Raw genomic sequence first — 20,654 nt, 5'->3', positions numbered from 1 at the left:
CACTTTTTTTTTTTTCTCTTTAAAAACTAAGATTCTGGGCCCTGTGTGTTGGTGCACGCCTGGAGTCCCAGCTACTTGGGAGGCTGAGGCAAGAGGATCACTTGAGTCCAGGAGCTGAAGTCTCTAAAAAAACAAATACTTTTAATAACAAGATTCTATTGCTGTCTCATTTGGGAGATTTGGGGGGTTTATTTTGTTTTGTTTTTGAGACAGAGCCTCGCTCTGTTGCTCAGGCTAGAGTGTCAGCCTAGCTCACAGCAACCTCAAACTCCTAGGCTCAAGGGATCCTCCTGCCTCAGTCTCTCCTGAGTAGCTGGGACTGTCCAGCTAATTTTTGGTAGAGACGAGGGTCTCACCCTTGCTCCAGACTGGTCTCGAACTCCTAAGCTCACGTGATCCTCTTGCCTCGGCCTCCCAGAGTGTTGGGATTACAGGCGTGAGCCACCGCGCCCGGCCTCATTTGGGAGATATTATGGCTAAATAAGGAGAGGCAACAGAAAATCAAAGGTTGAAAGTTTTAAGTATTATGTAAGATTGACTTCAACTGGATAGATGAGTAACTTCAATGGTGATGAGAGTAACTAACGCAGAAGAAAATCTCTTTGGGCTTAGCTTGGTAACCAGAGGAAGTTCACAAATCTCTATATTTTCATACCCATCTTTTCCAGACTGAAATTGGAACATACAATCTCATAATGATTTTTTAAATGAATGATTAAATTATTTGTAGAAGGATATTTTGTAAAGATAGTACAATTAAATAGTATATAAGGATATATGAAATACATCACCCTTATTGATAAATTTGTATTTGAGAATAATCATGGAAAATTTAAGGCTGATGATTTAAACAACAGAAAAAGAATCTGGGAGTTGCTGCTCTCTGGTTTCTCCAAAGAAAATCCTCACACCTTGCCAGACCATTACCCTCCCTGAAATTCACTCGCCTCATTTACCTTCTGGCTAAAATCCACAGATAGGAGATGAACAGTTCTAGCCAGCTAGAAACATACATTTATGTCCAGATTGGGTTAATATTCTTCAGAGCAAACTGTCAGGTTCTGAGAGCTCAATTTCTAGAAGTATAAGGAAGCCACTTCTTATATTAGCTGTAATTTCAGGGTCATTCACACAGAAATTCGGGGTTCTTGGCCTTTCACTTGCTTGAAATCTCCCCTTCTAATCATTTGCTTTCTTTCCAGTGGCTGCTTGGTTTTAGTTTTCGTATTCTCTGGTAAGTAGGCAATCTGTTGTTTTCATGAGTGGTGTAGGAATTTTTCAATAGAGTATGAATTCCTCTAAATGCCAGGCCTATTGTCCCTGCTTATGACCTTTAGCCTTAGTTTAAGACTTTTCCTGTAGTTTCTGCATTTAGCTTCAGGACACTCTGCCAACCCAATGCTTTTTAACTTGGACATCACTAGTCAGCCCTATCCCTAGTTGACTATTTTCCCCCTTTGTCCCACAATAAATATAGAAAACAGTGCCAGTATATTAACTAAGTTAAACTTCAAGGTAAACCAACTACCCTGACTTTGATGCCCATCAGTAATTCTTTCATTTTGTCACCTTTTCTCACCTCTTCTTACCCTGTTAGATATTTGTGCTTAAAGGTTAAATCAAGCTTCCCCACTTCTCAATTTTTCCCCTTGTATTCTTTGATCCTGCATTGAAATCATAATGCTGGATTTGTGACGTCACTCTCAATTGTTTCCAGATGGCTTCTCAGACTGATCAAAAAGGAGGTGAAGCCACTAGATGTTAATAAAAAAGCATGTCTTCAAACAAGGAGATGGTTCAGCAAAAAGAAAAAGAGAGTGTAATAATGATGTTAAGAACACAAAACAACTATAGGTAAAGTAAATTGCCTTTTTTTCCCTCTGTTTTAAAGGCTTTGATCAATTGTGCCAGTGTATGAAAATTTGAAATCTAAAGAGGCCAGGCAGCTTTCTGAACTCCAAACATCAAAAGCTTTGCTTCCATTAGAAATATTTAAACCGATGATATTTTGAATGGATTTGAAATTCTCTAAAATGAGCTCTAATAATAACCTTCACAAACAGAAAGGAAAAGAACAGTAGGTTATGTGGCTTCGTGCTACCATTTTCTCTGGTACATTAGTTTTCCAAAGATGGCATTTTGGCTTGTACCAAATAAAAGGGCAAAGGTTACCAAATGCAAGCCTGGGGAAGCCAGGAGAGAGAAGGGCTATTACAATGGAGGGGGAAATCCAAGCTGTCAGCTCTGAATGGATAGAAATTTCATGTGTGAAATTGACAACGAGCAACAGCATGGCACCGTGAGAGGGACCAGGAAATGAGCTTTACCAGCGCTTCTATTCACTGTATTAGAGCTTCGGTTTTGTAGGAGCTTACTTAAAATTCACAGATAGAAATCTCCAGGTCTTTGATAACCTTGGTAATGTCCCATTGTTGTTTGGAAATTAACCTAAACAAATAAGCTATCGAGAATGAGAATGATAGAAAAATGATACAAAAAAAAAAATAAAGAAATAAAGAAAAAAACATCCCCCATCATCCAACCTCCCAAGAGTCACTGTTAACAAATTGGTGTGTCTGCCTCTTCCTACACACATTGTTTAATAAAGTTGAAACCAATTTTGTGTATATAATTTTGATTCCTGGTTTTTTACTTAGTATTATGTTATAAATATTTTTCTGTGGCATGAAAATGTTTTCATAACCATTGTGTTTATAGAGCATTCCATCATATGAATACACAGATCTTAATTTACTTAGCCATAATTAATTCAACTACTAACTCTTTCCCCCATTTTTGTCCTCTTCCAGTATATTTTCCAGTGAGCAGCTGGAGTGATCTTTTAAAAAGTTAAAGTTGATCTTGCCACTCTCCTTTTTAAAACCAGCCAATAACTTTTCTTAGCTCTTAGTAAATATCACCATCCTTAGCAGGCTCTTTGGAGCTTCATGTCTTTGCTACTACATTGGCATCACCTGTGAACTTACGAGAAATGCAGAATCTCAACCTCTTCCCTGACCTACTGAATCAGAGTCTGCATTTTTACAAGACCTTCCTCTATCCAAGACCGAGATTGAGAAGGGCTGGTTTTCATGCTCTGGCTCTTGTGCCACCCCCACCTGCCTCATCGAGACTAGCCTCACCATTGCTCCCTGGGATCCAATGGCAGCAGCGATCTAGCCTTAGTGCCTCAGTCACCATGCCCCTGTCCCCCAAAGAGCCTTTGCAGGTGTTACAGACTAAATCTTTGTGTCCCCCCACCTTGCCTCCAAATTCCTGTGTTGAAACCTTAGCCCCCAGTGTGATGATATTTGGAGATGAGGCTTTGGGACCTAATTAGGTTTAGATAAGTTCAGAAGGGTGGGGTCCTCAAGAAAGGATTAATGCTCATATAAAAGATAACCATAGAGCTCTCTCTTTCTCTCCCTTCCACGTTATGACACAGTGATGAGGCAGCTGTCTATGAGTCGGGAAGAAAGTACTCACCAGAACCCAGTTGGGCTGCCACCTGGTCTTGGACTTCCAGCCTCCAGAACTGTGACAAAATAAATGTTTGTTGTTTAAGCCACCCACTCTATGGTGTTTTGCTATGGCAGCTAGAGCTAATACAGAAGGCATGCACTGTGCTCTCTGCCTGGAAAGGTCCTCCCAGGATTCTTCAGCAAGACCAAGTTAACTTCCATCATCCTCCAGAGCCCAATTCAAAAGGGGGTGAGGGGTGTAGTATCCAGAATATATAAAGAATTCTTATAACTCAACAAACAACTCAAATTAAAAATGGTCAAGCACATGAATAGACATTTCTCCAAAGATATACAAATGGCCAACAAACACATAAAAAGATGCTGGATGGGCCGGGCGCGGTGGCTCACGCCTGTAATCCTAGCTCTCTGGGAGGCTGAGGCGGGCGGATTGCTCGAGGTCGGGAGTTCAAAACCAGCCTGAGCAAGAGCGAGACCCTGTCTCTACTATAAATAGAAAGAAACTAATTGGCCAACTAATATATATAGAAAAAATTAGCCGGGCATGGTGGCTCATGCCTGTAGTCCCAGCTACTTGGGAGGCTGAGGCAGAAGGATTGCTTGAGCCCAGGAGTCTGAGGTTGCTGTGAGCTAGGCTGACGCCACGGTACTCACTCTAGCCTAGGCAACAAAGTGAGACTCTGTCTCAAAAAAAAAAAAAAAAAAAAAAAAGATGCTGGATGTCATTAGCTATTAAGGAAATGGAAATCAAAACCATGATGACATACTCATTCACACCCACCGAGATGTCTAGATCAAAAAGTAATAATAACAAGCATTGGTGAGGTTTTGAGAAACAAACCCTCATACATCACTGACGGGAGTGTAAAACGGTACAGTCACGGCTGAAAACAGTTTGGTGGTTCTTCGATTAGTTAAAAATAGAATTGTCATATGACCTAGCACTTCCACTCCTAGGTAAATACCCAAGAGTAATGAACATATATACTATGTCCACTCAAAACCTTGTACACAAATGTTTATAGCAGTATTATTCATTGTAGCCAAAAGGTGGGAAAACAACAAATGTCCACCAACAGATGGATAAACAAAATGTAGTATATCTATACAAGGGAAAAGTATACAGTCATAAACAGGACTAAAGCACTAATCCATGCTACAACATGGATGAGCTTTAAAACATCATGCTAAGTCATATATAAACGGCCACATACTGTGTGATTTCAGCTATACGAAATATCCCGAATAGGTAAATCTATTAAGATAGAAAGCAGATTAGTGGGTGACAGAGGTTGTGGGGAAGGAGGAATGGGAAGAGAAATGGCTTTATGGGTGTGGGGTGACCTTTTGGGGTGATTAAAATGTTCTGGAACTAGGTAGTGATGATGGTTACACAACATGATGAATCTTCCAAATGCTACTGAATCGTACAATTTAAAATGGCTAAAATGATAAATTTTGTTATGTGTATTGTACCAAAATAAAAAAAAGAAGAAGAAAAGGGGGGGAGAAGCATAAGGAAAAAGAAAGAGAAACAAACAGAAACAAAGAGATAAAGATGAAGAGACCAAGATAAAAGAGGACTCTAAGAGAATTGCTTATTTACTGTGAAGAGCAACCATTCAGATTTTTTTTTTAGACAGTTCTTAATATTTGACTCCATTGGAAATCAGGTCTTCTAAAACTTTTCTGGATTCTCCCATGCCAAAAAGAACTGCTTCTTCCAAACTTAGTTCTTCAGCACAGACCTACTGTTTATATCCTTCCTCCCTCAGAAGCCTCAACTTTCCACATGCCCTCACCCAATGTGTAATTTTAGTCCACACCTCGCTACTGCCCTTGGAGATGGGTATTTCTAACTCTCCCTGGATAATTCTACTGGAATGTCTCACCATCATCTCTTACTTAACATATTCATAATTCCTCCCCCAAAACAGCTCTCATCCACTGCTTTTCTCCTGTACCTTTTTGGCCAGTCATCTTAATTTATAGAATCTAAAAACCAAGAGGGTGTCAGTGAGTTTTTAAAGCCACATAGCCATGCAGTCCTGACTCTGAAAGGTTGCAGTCATCTTTCACTCCCTCCCTTCCTTCACCCCCGATCTCCCATTAGTCACTAAATTGTGTTGATCTTTCCTTCAAATGGTCTTTGTATCCATCTGCACCCTTCCATCCCCACTGCCAACCCCCCAATTCAGGTTTTCAACACCTCATGCCTCAGTGCCTGTGGCAGCCTCCTGGCAGGTCTCTCCAAATCCATCCTGCACACTGTGGCCTCGGTAGCTGGCCTGAAACCACAGCGTGTTTGTGCAGAAAGGATTTGGGAGATCATCAAATCTATTGCGCTAAACAGAGAGAATGTGAGAGCCAACACAAACCTCTGCGTGCTGCCTAGGTCTATGCCAACTCCCCAACCATTAAGATATGGGGAAAGAAGTTATAAAGGATGAATTTCAAGATAACCATGATTCCCCCACCCCCAGACTGTCATCAGGGCCAGCCTAGTGCTTAAAAGGACCAACAAGGAGTACAGTTCCATAGATTCATGCAACAGGGAGCTCAAAGATAACACAGAGTTGGGTTTTAAGAGTGCCACAATCTTTTAGATCTCTCAGACAGGAGGTGCCATCTGTACTCCTCCCGTCATACAGGGTCTGCGTCATCAGAACAAAGGAGATATGGAATTTGCTTGAAAGTGAAGGCCCCTAGGACTATTTCTGGGGAGTTTGAAAGCCACACTTTCATAGTATGTGGCTGCCTAGTGGAGGCTCCTTGAGGATCACATGGGTACAAAAAGACTTTGAAGTGGATCTTGAGGTGTTCTAACACCCTCATTTTGCAGATAGGAAAACCAAGCCCCAGACTTACAGAGTCATTCATCCAGGACCCCTCAAACAGCTGGTAGCAGAGCTGAGATGGAAACTAAGATTACCTGCTTCCCAACATAGTGAGCTTGTGCCTTTCCATTATGCCTCACACCAATCTCGTGTAAATAGAGTAGTGCTCCTAACAGAGTAACACTTGAGAAATATCAAAGCAGCAGTATGAACCACAATGGTCTGCCTTCTGCCAACTCCACTCCTGCCAATCCCAGGGGTGAGACAACTGTCATGGGTCTGCCACGCTTTTAATCTCATGATCCTCGGAGAACCCTGCAGGTGGCTGTTCGTTGCCATACACACCAAGGAGCCCCCAAAGAGCTCACTACCTTAGTAAAGGAGATAACAGTGCATACAGATTATTGCGATTCTGTCTCACTGTGTACAGTAACAGAGGCCTGAGTAAAGGGGGTAAGTAGGAAAAAGAAAGGCACAGTTTTCTCTAAGAGAGTAGAAAGAGTTCTCAAAGGTGACACCTAAGCAGGAGTTTCCAAGATAAATAGAAGTTCTACAGACAGACAACAGGAAAGTGTGTATGTTCTGGAAACATGCCAGCATTTTAACACCGACCCTCACTCCCAGCTCCGGGAATCAAACTAAATGGAGAACAGCACCTGCTACTCTTATTGTGAGCTCCTGCTTGGGAATGCTGCTTCTTTCAGTCTGTACAAAACTTTCCAGTTCTCTTAGGTCCTCTTAGTCTACCATGCCCAGGAAAGTGCTTGAAATCAGGGCAGAGAAAAAGCCACCAGCTTGACAGCCAGCATATACTAGTTAGGCAAACGCACACACCTCTTCCGGATCCTGCAGTGGTTCTCTTTTCTCCTGGCCTGAAATTTCTCCTGGCCTGAAATGCCTGGCCTCCTGCCAACCTACTTGAAGTCTAAACCTTCTTCAATTAATAGGATCTCTCTCTCTCTGTCTCTCTCTCTCCCTCTTTATTTTTCCCTGCCTATCTCTGCCTCATGAACCCACTTCCCAAGTCTACCTCCCCATCCTGACACTTCCCATATCTCCTTTTCCTTGGCTGCATATGGCCTCGTTCTGCAATAGGCCAAGGCCTTACAATCACCAAGAGACCCAAATTAAGATTGCTGATAGTATCTACAAATTTGATTATATTTACTGACCGAAAAGGACACTGAAAGATTCAAAAATATATATTTGTGCTCAACTTAAACATGTGTCATATTTCTAACCCACTCTCTCTGCTGTGCACTAGGAATTATTATTTTTAACAAATCTTATAATTACAGTATGAGTGGTACAATTACGGTGCATTATGTATTTGTGGGTTATAAGCATAAATTTTCAAATGTAAACACTTAATATATACCACAAAGATGTATTAAGTTACAACAATCTCATTTTTTTAAATATGCCAGAAACTTTTCTCCAACTTCGTCTTCCTCCCCCACAATAGTAATGGCAGCAGGGGGTTGCAGAATTTGGTCCCTAAACACCACTGCAGAGGTGAGAGTTAAGGAAGGAAGCTAAGAGAAATGAGAGAGTACATTAATTTTCAGGTGGAGGACATTGAGGACTACCTGAATTTTTACAAATTAAGTGTATTGCTAACATTAGCTTTGGGTTAATACACACTTTAAAATCTTGCCTAAATAATGTAGAAAATGCAGAGGGTCCCACTCACTATGAGTTCTTGGTGTCTGGAAACGAAGAAAACATTTTTGCAATGGCACAATGCTGAAAATGTGATTATCTTTGCAACAAGGGTCAGAAGCATAATTGATCTGCAGTGTAACTAAATTCTGCAGTACTAAATATGTTAGGAGAAATCTATCCTTGCTTAGTGATAAGGTCAGAATTGCCTTATCACTAAGCAAGGTAACTAGTTTGGGAACAGGTAAAGACTTTATGTGATGTCTGCCCACTCACCTTCCTGCCTGAGGATATTAAAACATTGAACCATCTAACTCTCTATTGCAGCAATTCCAGATAACATGAGAGAAGTCAACAGGGCTGAGAGATCTCTGTTAGGATCAGTCCCCTAAATTTCCACTTTATACCTTTCAGATTACATATAATTCCCAGGTTTTCACAATGATTCTCAGGGCTATCCAGATTAGGAGACTTACAGCGTGGAGGAGGCTAAAACCCAAGGATAATTGCGGACACCAAATGTTCTTCAGTTAAAGATGATTTAAACAGCCTTTTTTCCCCTGCCCTAGAAGACTTTTATTTAGACTTTGGTGTTACATTGAATTCATTTTAATGAGGTTCAAAAAGCACAGACAGAACCCGATGAGTGTCTCTATTTAATTCTATATACCTTTTTCCTGATTGATTGCCTGCCTCGCAGCCGTGACTATCCTTTGAGGAAAAGTACCTTTACTTTTTGGGCTTAGTGTTCAATAATAAAATACTTTAAGACAATAATAAAATACTTTAAGTTGTCCCTTTGTAAGCCCTTGCTTTCTGGGGTAACAAGATATAAATACTTGATTGATACTTTTTTCTAAAAGATGATCAGAAAATAGGGATTTGGAACCCTCCCCTTCCCTTTTTAGCTCTCCATGTATGACATTTGGAACTTCCTACCAGCAGATGCCCTGTAGGTGCTCTTCTCTAAAAATAAATTTCCCTTAAATTCAGGTCTTTTGACTTATTTGCCTCCTCCAAAAAATACCCTATATCTATTCAAATGACTTTTTCTAGAAAATATCTCATGGATAACTTCATGGTCAAATGCTAAAATATACCTCCCTAATCCATTGAGATACTCTGAAAATCATGTCTCATATATTTTATCTTGGGAAAGCAAAAATTTTTTTTATCTAGTTGATAAAAAAGCCTGTGGAAATGAAGTATTTTCCTTGGGAGATCTTTATAACCGATAAGAATGAGCAATGCATTTCTTAGGTGATTTAGACAGCAAGGTAATACAAGTGGTAGATACAGTACCATAGCACAGTTTCTTTTTAAACTTATTTTGGTAAACCATTTTCAAAATATTTCTGAGAAAAAAATAAAAGTTGTAGACAGTCTTTATTAATTTTTTTATTTGTACAAATATATGGGGTACATGTGCAATTTTTTGACAGGCATAGATTGTGTAGTGGTCAGGTCAGATCTTTTAGGGTTTCCATCACCCAAATAATATACATTGTGACAATTAACCAATTTCTCACATCTACCCCCCTCCCATTCCCTTACACTTCCAAGTCTCCATTATCTATCTATCATTTTACTTTCTTCATCCATGTGTACGCATTTTCTAGCACTCATTTATGAGTAAGAATATGCAATATTTGACTTTCTGAGCCTGGCTTGTTTCACTTAAGATAATGACTTCCATCCATGTTGCTGACATGACTTCATTGCTTTTTATGGCTGAATAGTATTCCATTGTGTAAATATATCACATTTTATTTATCCATTCCTTCACTGATGGACATGTTGATTCCCTATCTTTGCTATCATGAATGGTGTTGGGATAAACATATGAGCATGAATATCATTCTGATATATTGACTTCTTCTCCTTTAAGTAGATAGCCAGTAGTGGGATTGCTGGATCATATGGTAGTAATTCCATTTTCAGTCCTTTGAGAAATTTCCATTCTGTTTTCCATAGAGGTTGTACTAATTTACATTCCCACCAACAGTGTACAAGAGTTCCCTTTTGTCTGCATCCTTGCCAACATCTGTTATTTTTTGTTTTTTTAATAATGGTCATTCCGATTGGTGGAAGATGGAATCTCATTGTGGTTTTAATCTGCATTTCTATGATGCTTAGTGATGTTGAACATTTTTTCATATATTTGTTGGCCATTTGTATGTCTTCTTTTGAAAAGTGTCTATTCATGTCCTTTGCCCACTTTTTAATGGGACTATTTGGTTTTTGTTGTTGAGTTCTTTGTATATTCTGGATATCAATCCCCTGTCAGATGAATAGCTTGCAAATATTTTCTCCCATTCTGTGGGCTGTCTGTTCAATCTGTTGTTTATTTCCTTTGCTGTACAGAAGCTTTTTAGTTTAATTAAGTCTCATTTGTTTATTTTTGTTTTTGTTGCCTATGCTTTTGAAGTATTAATCATAAATTCTTTGCCTAGACCAATGCCCTAAAGACTTTTCCCTAAATTTTCTTAGGGTCTTATGTTTCAGTATTTAATCCATCTTGAGTTGATTTTTGAATATGATGAGAGATAGGGGTCCATTTTATTCTTCCACATGGGGCAATCCAATTTTCCCAGCATCATTTGTTGAAAAGGGTGTCCTTTCTCTAGTGTGTGTTTCTGTCAGCTTTGTCAAGTATCAGTTGGCTATAAATATATGGTTTTATTTCTGAGTTCTCTGTTCTGCACCATTGATCTATATGTCTATTTTTATACCAGTATCATGCTTTTTTGGTTACTGTATCCTGGAAAACAATTTGAAGTCTGGCAATGTGATGTCTCCCACTTTGTAATTTTTGCTTAGGATTGCTTGGACTATTCAGGCCTTTTTTTGATTTCATAAGAACTTTAGGATTGTTTTTTCTAACTCTGTGAAAAATGACATTGGTATTTTGATAGGGATTGCCTTGAATCTCTAGGTTGCTTTGGGCAGTGTGGTTATTTTAATGATATTAATTCTTCTAATCTACTAGCATGGGATGTTTTTCCACTTGTTTGTGTCATCTACAATTCCTTTCCTAAGTGTTTTGTAGTTTTCCTTGTAGAGATCTTTCACCTACTTAAATTTATTACTTGGTACTTTTTTTGTCGCTATTGTAAATAGGATTCCTTTCTTTATCTTTTTCTCAGGTAGATTGTTATTGGTGTATAGAAACACTACTGATTTTCATACATCAGTTTTTATACTGCACCTTCACTGAATTCATTTGTCAAATCTAAGAGTTGTTTGGTGGAGATTTTAGAATAGATATAATATAAAAGATTATATCATCAGTAAACAGGGATAATTTGACTTTCTCTTTTATAATTTGAATGCCTTTTATTTCTTTATTTTGCCTACTTGCCCTGGCTAGGACTTCCAGTACTATGTTGAATAGGAGTGGAGAAAGTAGGCATCCTTGTCTTGCTCCAGTTCTTAAAGGAAATGCTTTCAACTTTCCCCATTTAGTATGACATTAGCTGTGGGTTTGTTGCATATGGCCTTTATTATTTTGAGGTATGTTCCTTCTATGCCTAATTTATTGAGGGTTTTTACCATGAAGTGATGCTTAATTTTATCAAATACTTTTTCTGCAACTGTTGAGACGATCATGTGGTTTTTCTCTTTGATTCTGCTTATGTGATGTGTCATGCCTATTGATTTGCATAAATGGAACCACCCTTGTATCCCTGACATGAAACCTATGTCATGATGCATGATTTTTTTGATGTGCTGTTGGATTTGGTGTGTTAAAACTTTTTCAGGATTTTTGTGTCTATGTTCATCAGGGATCTTGGTCTATAGTTTTCTTTATTTTGTTGTGTCTTTGTCTGGTTTTGGTACTGGGATGATACTGGCCTTGTAGAATGAATTAGGAAGAAGGCTCTCCTCCTCAGTTTTTGGAACCATTACAGAAGGATTGATATCAGTTCTTCTTTGTATGTTTGGTAAAATTTGGCAGTAAATCCATCTGGTCTTGGTCTTTTCTTTGTTGGGAGACTTGAAAGCAAGAATGTCTCTTGTGGATGAAGCCATTAGAAAGGAATTACATCCATATACAATGAACCAGTACACTGTCTAAGTTGGAGCATTAAGTGAAAAGAGCAAGTTATAGAATAATATGTAAAGTATGACTCCATCCTTGTAATATGAATACATGTATATTTAATGTATACTGCCATTTGCAAGGAAAAAAAAGAATATTACTGATTCAGTCTTGCTGCTTGTTATTCGTCTGTTCAGATTTTCTATTTCTTCATGGTTGAATTTTGAGAGGTTGTTTCCAGAAATTTATCCATTTCCTCTAGGTTTTCTAATTTGTGAGCATAGAGTTGTTCATAATAGCCTCTGATGATCTTTTGTATTTCTTTGATCATCATAATGTTTCCTTTTTCATTTCTAATTTTGTTTATTTGGGTCTTCTGTCTTCTTTTCTTGGTTAGTCCGGCTAGCAGTTTATCAATTTTGTTAATCTTTTCAAAGAACAACTTTTTGTTTCATTGATCCTTTGTATTATTTGTGTAATCTCTATTTCATTTATTTCTGCTCTGATCTCTGCTATTTCTTTTCCTTTGCTAATTCGGGGTTCAGTTTGTTCTTGTTTTTCTGGTTCCTTGAGGTGCATCATTAGATTGTTAATTTGTGATCTTTCTACTTTTTCGATGTAGGCATTTAAAGTTATAAACTTCCCCCTTAGCACTGCTTTTGTTGTTTCCCACAGGTTTTGGTGTGTTGTTTCTATTTTCATTTGTTTCAAAAAAATTTTTTCATTTCCATCTTAATTTCTTCATTGACCTAATGGTCACTCAAGAACATGTTGTTTAATTTCCAAAGTTCCTCTTGGTTTTACTTTCTAATGTTATTCCACTTTGGTCTGAGAAGGTACTTGATATGATTTTGATTTTTTTTTTAATTTGTTGAAACTTATTTTGTGGCCTAACATTTGGTCTACCTTGGAGAATGTTCCATGTGCTGATGAAAAGAATGTATATTCTGCAGTTGTTAGGTAGAATGTTCTGTAAATGTCTGTTAGGTCCATTTGGTCTGAAGTCAAATTTAAGTCTAGTATTTATTTGTTGACTTTCTATGTAGATGATCTGGCTAACACTGTAATCGGGTTGTTAAAGTCCCCAGCTATTATCTACCTATCTTTCTTTAGGTCTAGTAATAATTGTTTTATGAATCTGGGTGTTGGGTGTGTATATATTTAGAATTGTTATATCCTCTTGCTGAATTGATCCTTTTATTATTATATATATAAAATCCTTTGTCTTTTTTTTACTGTTTTTGACTTAAAGTGTGTTTTATCTGATGTAAGTATAGCTATGCATGTTTGTTTCTAGTTTCCATTTATGTGTAATATATTTTTCTACTCCTTTACTTTCATTCTGTATGTCTTTGCAAATGAGGTGAGTTCTTGTAAGCAGCATACTATTGGACCTTTCTTTTTAATCCATTCAGCCAATCCATATCTTGTAAGTGAAGCATTTACATCTCACTTAAAAATCCACTTACACTCAAGCTTAATATTGATATGTGAGGTTTTGCTCCTGTTATATTGTTGTCTTCTAGTTGTTTTATAAATTATTTTGTTTCTTTCTTTTTCTCTGATTGTCATTGTGGTTTAGTGAAATTCTGCAGTGGTACCATTTAATTTCTTTCTCTTTCTCCTTTGTGTGATTGCTTTACCAGTGAGTTTTCATGTGTTTTCATGATGGTAAATGTCATACCCTCACTTCCAAGTTTAGGACTCCCTTGAGCATTTCTTGTAGGGCCAGTCTAGTGGTGATGAATTCCCTCAGTATTTGCTTGTCTGAGAAAGACTTCATTTTTCCTTCATTTATGAAGGTTAATATTGCTGGTTATAAAATTCTTGGCAGCAATTTTATTTTTCTTAGCACTTTAAATATGTCATTCCATTGTCTTCTGGCATGTAAGGTTTCTGCTGAGAAGTGTGCTGTTAGCCTGATAAAGTTTCTTTTACAGGTGACTAGATGTTTTTCTCTTGCTGATTTTAGAATTCACCCTTTCACTTTCACTTCAGACAGTCTGATTATAATGTGCTGTGGTGAAGTCTGTTTTGCATTGTTTTTGCCTGCATATCACTGAACTTCCTATATGTGGATGTCTAAATCTCTTGTTAGACTTAGGAAGTTTTCATTTATTATTTTGTCAATAGGTTTTCTAGACCCTTTTGATCTCTCTTCACCCTAGGGAATACCAATAATTTATAAATTCGGTCATTTTATGTAGTCCCAAATGACTCAAAGGCTTTTTTCATTCTTTTTTATTTATTTTTATCTGACTGGATCATTTTTAAAGTCCTACCTTCAAGTTCTAAAATTCTTTCTTGTAGCTTTAGAATTTATTATGTATTTCTTTCAATGAACTTTTCAGTCCTGGAATTTGTTTGGTTTTATTTATTTAATTATTTTAGATATCAATCTCCTTGATAAATTTCTCATTTATATCATGAATTGATTGTCCAGGTTGTTGGTATCAGCTTCCAGATTTCTCTTACATCTTATTGAGCTTCTCTAAAATCAATATTTTGAATTCTTTATCTGGTATTTCAAGGATTTCTTTTTGGTTAAGATTATCGCTAGAGAATTATTATGTTCCTTTGGCAGTGTCATAGTACCTTGCTTTTATATGTTTCCTGTGTTTTTATGTTGATTTCTGCACATCTGGTGTAACAATGCTTCTTCTTTTTGAATTTACTTTTGTTGGGGGCAAAAGGGTTCCTGAAGATGTGACTATCATGTTGATTGGATGGGGCTCTTTGGCTTTGTTTCCAGGTGCATGCACTAGTGAAGTTTCTGTATGATTTGTCTATAAGCAGTATTAGTAGTACCTGTGGTTCCCTCAATGTCTTGTAGGCAGTTATTGCATTATAGGCCCATCCTCAGCTTTCAGTGGTAATGTTTGTGGACTAAGCATATTTACCCTTGTGCCCTTGGTGGTTTGTGGTTCCAGGGAGGCCAATTCTTGGGGGTTGGGTGGCTTTCTTGGGTGCTGGTTGTAATAACCATGCACTGAAGGGGTGAGCAGGCTCTCCATTTCCTGGGAAGCTAGCATGGCATGAGCAAAGGTGATAGCAGTGGTGGAAAAATGCTCTTCTGGGTCCCAAGTGCTATGTGCTTGTGTTAGCAGTGATGGCAATGAACTTTGCATACCAGCCTTCAGGCCAGTAGGTGATGCTTACAGGTAGGAGCTAGCTGAGGTGGTGGTGGAAGGGTATTTATGGTCAACCTCAGTTTTCCAGGAGGAGCACTTGGATGTCCCAGGTGGTAGATTGGGTTGCGGAACTCTCAAGACCCTGGACCTTATACCTTTGTCTTGTGAAGTTGAGAGCAAAGCCAGGCAGAGCTGGACCAGGCAAGCTTGAACTCAGGTCCCCCAGTGGCGAGTGCCTGCACATGTCATGATGGATGGGGGCGGGGCAATCCTTCACATGCTGGCGCAATGCTTGGGTGAGGGGAGATCACTGCTGCACTCAGATCCTACTATAGGAAGGTCCTAGTGGCCATAGCCTTGGCTGGTGGGTAGGGGACTTGCAACCCTTTTATGCCCCAATCCTAGTAGGGCTCACTCCCTGTCCTGGGACATCTTTTCAAAAACAGGAAAAAATCAAAACCCTCCACATTTATCCTTTGGTTACTTTTAAATCAAATTTCTAATCCCATAATTAAGTTCACAGTGTTTTAAACTATTATCAAGCGTCTTTTGAGTATTAGAACTCACTTCTGGTTCAAATGAAGCACCAGCAAGTAATGCATGGTGTTATCCTGAGAAAGTAACGCATGCCAGTTTAAGTTCCCCTGGGATCAATTAAAGGAGTTGGAAATGATTGATTAAGTATGGTATTTAATGACCGCCATGGGGATATTTACCTTATTTTTAAAAATCAAATGCATGTGGCTGTTAGGCCTGTAAAAGAGGTAGAGGGTTAGGGAAGTGAAAGGCAACCAGGGTTCCAATGTAGGAAACTCAGGTGTAAATGGTGGACTTCCCTGTCTGGATGCTATTTAATGGTACCTAAGCACCTGTTGCAGCCAAGCGCTCCAGTTTTCTTGGGTTTGTGTAGTGAGGGAACAAGATCCCTTCCATCGAACGCAAGATACAGATCGTTATAGGCAAATTCTTCTTTAGAGTTCATTCATGTTTCTCATTTCAGTGTAAAAATGGAGAGTTATTTCTACAATTTGCAGAACCTCCCTTGTCAAAAGTATCCTTATATTTCATGATCACACATATAAACATGAGGTCAGCTAGGCTGTAGTACAGTTATAGAGACTTTTGATCAATGGCCCATGGTACCTTAAAATTCTCATAAATAGGTAGTAGAGGGTTGAAAGAAAGACAAATTTATTACTGATATAAATTCTGAATGGAAGAATTGAAATCCAGGCTCTGTTCCTTGTTGAAGGTTTGACCTTGAGTAAAACACTTTAAATTTCTGAACCTCCAGTTTTCTTGTCTGTAAAATACAGATAATATTAGGACCTTCCCGACCAGAGTATTATTAATAAAATTAACTTGGGTAAATACATTAAAAATCCTCACTCATGGTGAGAGTTCCGAAATTACTAGCTATTATTATTTTTATTATAGTACGAATTTGGAAGAAGAAACCATCCTTTTTATGGGATAAGTCTGGAAAAATAATGATCAGGACTAACAGACAGTATCGTTATAGCTCATTAAAAGAAATGTCAATGTTTGCAAGGTTTCCTTTGGCAGGAGAAAATTAAATACATTTTAAAAATAAAATCAAAAAAATCCTTTCAGAAAATATATTTTTAAAATTAATTCTTTTTGTTTTCAAAATAAATAAAAATCATGGTAATTAACATCAAAAGTGTATTGTCATAGCTTCGGTCTTTAATATCGTAATTGATGACATTAAAGGCAAACCATTAATTAGAAATCTACATTGATGCAAAGCAGAGTGAAAATAAACTATGTCAACCTTAGTTTCTGACATATTTACACTTGAGATCAAAGCTTTTGTTAAGTTAAACCAGAAGAGCTATTTAGCATAAGAAAGAGTTAATACTCACTTATAGGTATCCCATTTTTTTTTTAAATAAAAAGAGGTTTGTTGGAAAATAATTTGACAAATCTGTCTTTAAAAGAAACTGCAAAAATATTGTGACTGCCCTTTTGACAGTCTTACTAGGAAACTTAGCCAGTGCAAAAAAAAAAAAAAAAAAATCATGGTTTTCAAAATAATAAGCAAACTACATTTTACAACTATCAAGAGAAAAATAACAAGTTTTCTAATTTACAGAGTTGTGTTTTTTTTTCATATCCTAGTGTGTGATGACTAAGAACAACTACCATAGAGGTAGAGTAACAATGTCAAGTTGTTGGATACCTTTCTAAAAGAATCTAACAAAATCCATGCTTTCATTTAGCTTGCAGAAATTACTTTGGCCTGTTGAGTAAGCAACCAAACCTTGCTGCTCGTTTAAAGAACATCCATGTATTTATGGAAATGAACTTTTTTAAACATCTGTAAGCTCTGGTTTCTTGGTAAAGACTTTAAGAGTAATAACTTTGAGTGTGCAGCTGTTTTCCATCTGTTACTCAGGAACTTTTACACAAGTACTTATTTCCCAGCACTGTTAAGTGAGTGCTAGATCTATATTACCTTCCCTAAAATGAAAAAAGAAAGTATGTCAAGAGACTATATTCTGCATTTGAAGAGCTAGGTACTCAGAAAGTGGTTTACTCAGAAATAAGGGCCTACAGCAGATTGATTTCAAAAACTACTTAATCTCCTCAGACAAGCTGAGCTGTGTTGTTCCAGAAACAGTACATGTAAATTCTACTAAGACAAACAACCCACTGAGAACTTGTATTGAAGACCTGGCGTGTAAACCCATTGTGCTAAGTTCTAGGGAAAGGGATGCAAGGATGGATGAGACACAGTTCCTGTTCCCAAAGAGTTTATGATTTGGAAATGAATTGGCTTCCGGGCCTAAAAGAAGGAAACTTTTTCCTCCCTCCCTCCCTCCCTTTTTTTTTTTTCATTAATAGGATTTTTTTATTGGTATTACTTTTGCCCTATGTATCCATTTTTCTATTATCTTCTGTTGTATTGGTTTGCTGATAATTACTTTGCCACTAAATTTTTATTTCTTCAATTCATAGGAGGCTCAGCTTTACATTTTAAAAGTTTCAGATAAATGTCAGAAAAGAGGTAAACTCTACTTTTTAAAACTTGATCCTGGCTGAGGGGTGATGTACCTTTGTTTATTTCCTAGACATTAGGCAAATAACTGGGACATATTCCTGCCCTATATTCCAATTGTCTCATGACCCTAGCAAAAAAAAAAAAAAAAATCCAGTTGAGGGTCTGATGTCCATTTCTTCCAAAATCTATATAGCATTAATCCCATTGAGGTATTCCCAAAATTTCTAAATTTATGTACTGAAAAAATACATAAACGTAAAAAAAAGGAAGTGATGTATCCTCTGGGATCTATCTACCCGACTTTTTTGCAATGAAGCAATACCACGGCAAAAATCACTTTATGCAATAATTATTAAATAAAGCTCTGTTGCACTTATGATTACATCTACCTAAGAATTCTCATGCTTTTTAAGCACTCTGATGGCCTAAAGAAGAAATACTATATAAAGACATAAAATAAAAAAGAAATACTGCATAGCTGAAGGTGTCTTGTGCATCTAAATTCACACTGACTTCTTAAATTATGTAACATAGCACCAATAAAACATAATCACTCCAGTTTAAGAAGGTTTTTTTTTTTGCAGTTCTGAATTTTGTTTCTAATAAAAGTGCATGTTGTTATTGAGAGAAAAATAAATGAGCTAATAGATTTAATCTTGGGTTGTATTCCCAGTTCAACCAATGACTCAGATATTATCTTTAAACCATCCTGGGCCTCACTAAGGGAATTCGATTTTGCCTAATTATTCCTTCTAAAACCAAAATTCTACTGTTTTCTCTGGACATGAGTGATGCCCATGGCTGCATCCAGTCATCTACTTTCATTCATATGACTTACCTTAATTTGGGAATGTACATATCACAGGAAAGATAATATTTGACTCATCAGGTTTAGAGTATACTCCATCTCCAATACTCCCAACCCTACCTCCAGGTACAGCCAACAAAACTGCAAGTCCTTATTGCTGAAACTCACATTTTACTCTTACTTGATATCCATACAGTCTCTTATTATGTCTCATATATTTAATTATCTGCTCAGATCAGGACTAAAGCCCAATGCCCCAAACACTGATTTACACAAATATGAATTCAAAATAGATTTCTAAAAATTTTACTATCCTATTTGCCATAATTCTATGGAATACAGTATCTTTCAATAAATTAATCCATGTATGGGTCGCTGTTTTGTCCTAAGTGATTACCACCCTGCCTTGTCCTTCCAAAATTATTTACAGTGTAGTTATGCAACTCTTCTCAGCATGCTGTAAGCTTGTGCTTCCTGGAGGGAACTTCACTTCAGTGATAAACCCATTTCTCTGGTATGAATATCACCAGTGCCACCAGTAGGAGGTGTCCCATATAACACCATAGTCATTGCAAACATGACCAAGTCTAATGCTTGTTGCATAGAATGTGAATTCATTTAAGCAGCAATAATTTCCCTTCTCTTTCTGAGAATGATTTGGTTCAATGTGAATGAAGGCAGTAAAGTTTAGTTGAAGGAGAATAAGAGAATGTCTGAAGCTGTGTAGCCTTTAGTAACTGAGATGTGCAAGATGTTCCAAATTACAAGATTTACCGTCTATTGACAGACACTTTACGATATGAACGGCACTGGGCTAATTGTTATACATATTTCTAGCACCATGGAACTTTAGATGGCATTTGGCATTTGCTTAAAGAAAAAAAAAATCTAAGGAATGTTACTTGCCATCAGAGCAAAGAATTCATCAGTATAAGCAGCTTCACAGATTCCCACATCTTATCTGATATGACACTGACGATCAGAACTTTTTCTTTTCTATTTCTAATACTTGGATTACAGATGACCTCAGAAGCCAACCTCAGAAAACTATTTTAAGAATAACACATCCCATCAGGACCAGGGGAATCTTATTCTCAACCATCATTCGCATGTCAAAACTGGTGTTGGAAAAATGGTGGTGGCAAGAGGTAATCTTACAAAAAGGAGAAATCTAATGCTACCATTGTGACTTACTTTTAACATATGGCTATCACAAAAGATTGGCTTCTAAATTCTTGGCATCTTCTCCGTTCTTATAAATGAGGGATGGCTTACCTCAAAATAACACTGAATTAAAATTGAGTTGTGTCCAAAGAAGTCAAGTCGGCACAAATTATGAAAGCCAGGGCTTGCTGAGTTCTCAAAATTCCAAGCATTTGCCAAAGGCCCTCCCCCATTCCACCTCTGATTCTTTCCAAGTCACACTACCTACTTCCGGGGACCCCAGCAGCATCTCCGGCCCCAGTGGCACCCTGGCACAGTGCAGCCTGCGACTCCTAAGATGCTGCAGGTCCCCTGCTACCTCCCTCCCAGCCAAGTGTGCGGAGGAGCCAGCCCTCTCAGCCCTGCAGATCATTTGTTTACTGTGCTCCAGTTGGGATTCTTGGCCAACTGGCAGCTCCAGGGGGAAAGAACCAGGGTGTCTTAAGTGCATTAAATCTTCATAT

The 20,654-nt window shown here is 37.7% G+C and overlaps 1 long non-coding RNA gene across 1 annotated transcript in view; it reads right to left on the bottom strand.

Moving 5' to 3' along the window:
* The window catches only part of LOC105874698 (uncharacterized), an 85,268-nt gene that overhangs the window by 37,190 nt on the left and 27,424 nt on the right, over positions 1-20,654 (bottom strand). The gene's annotated exons all lie outside the window — the stretch shown is intronic.

Source organism: Microcebus murinus, chromosome 7 (assembly GCF_040939455.1).
Source record: "Microcebus murinus isolate Inina chromosome 7, M.murinus_Inina_mat1.0, whole genome shotgun sequence".
Taxonomy (NCBI): domain Eukaryota; kingdom Metazoa; phylum Chordata; class Mammalia; order Primates; family Cheirogaleidae; genus Microcebus; species Microcebus murinus.
This window is presented reverse-complemented; position numbering and strand designations above follow the sequence as displayed.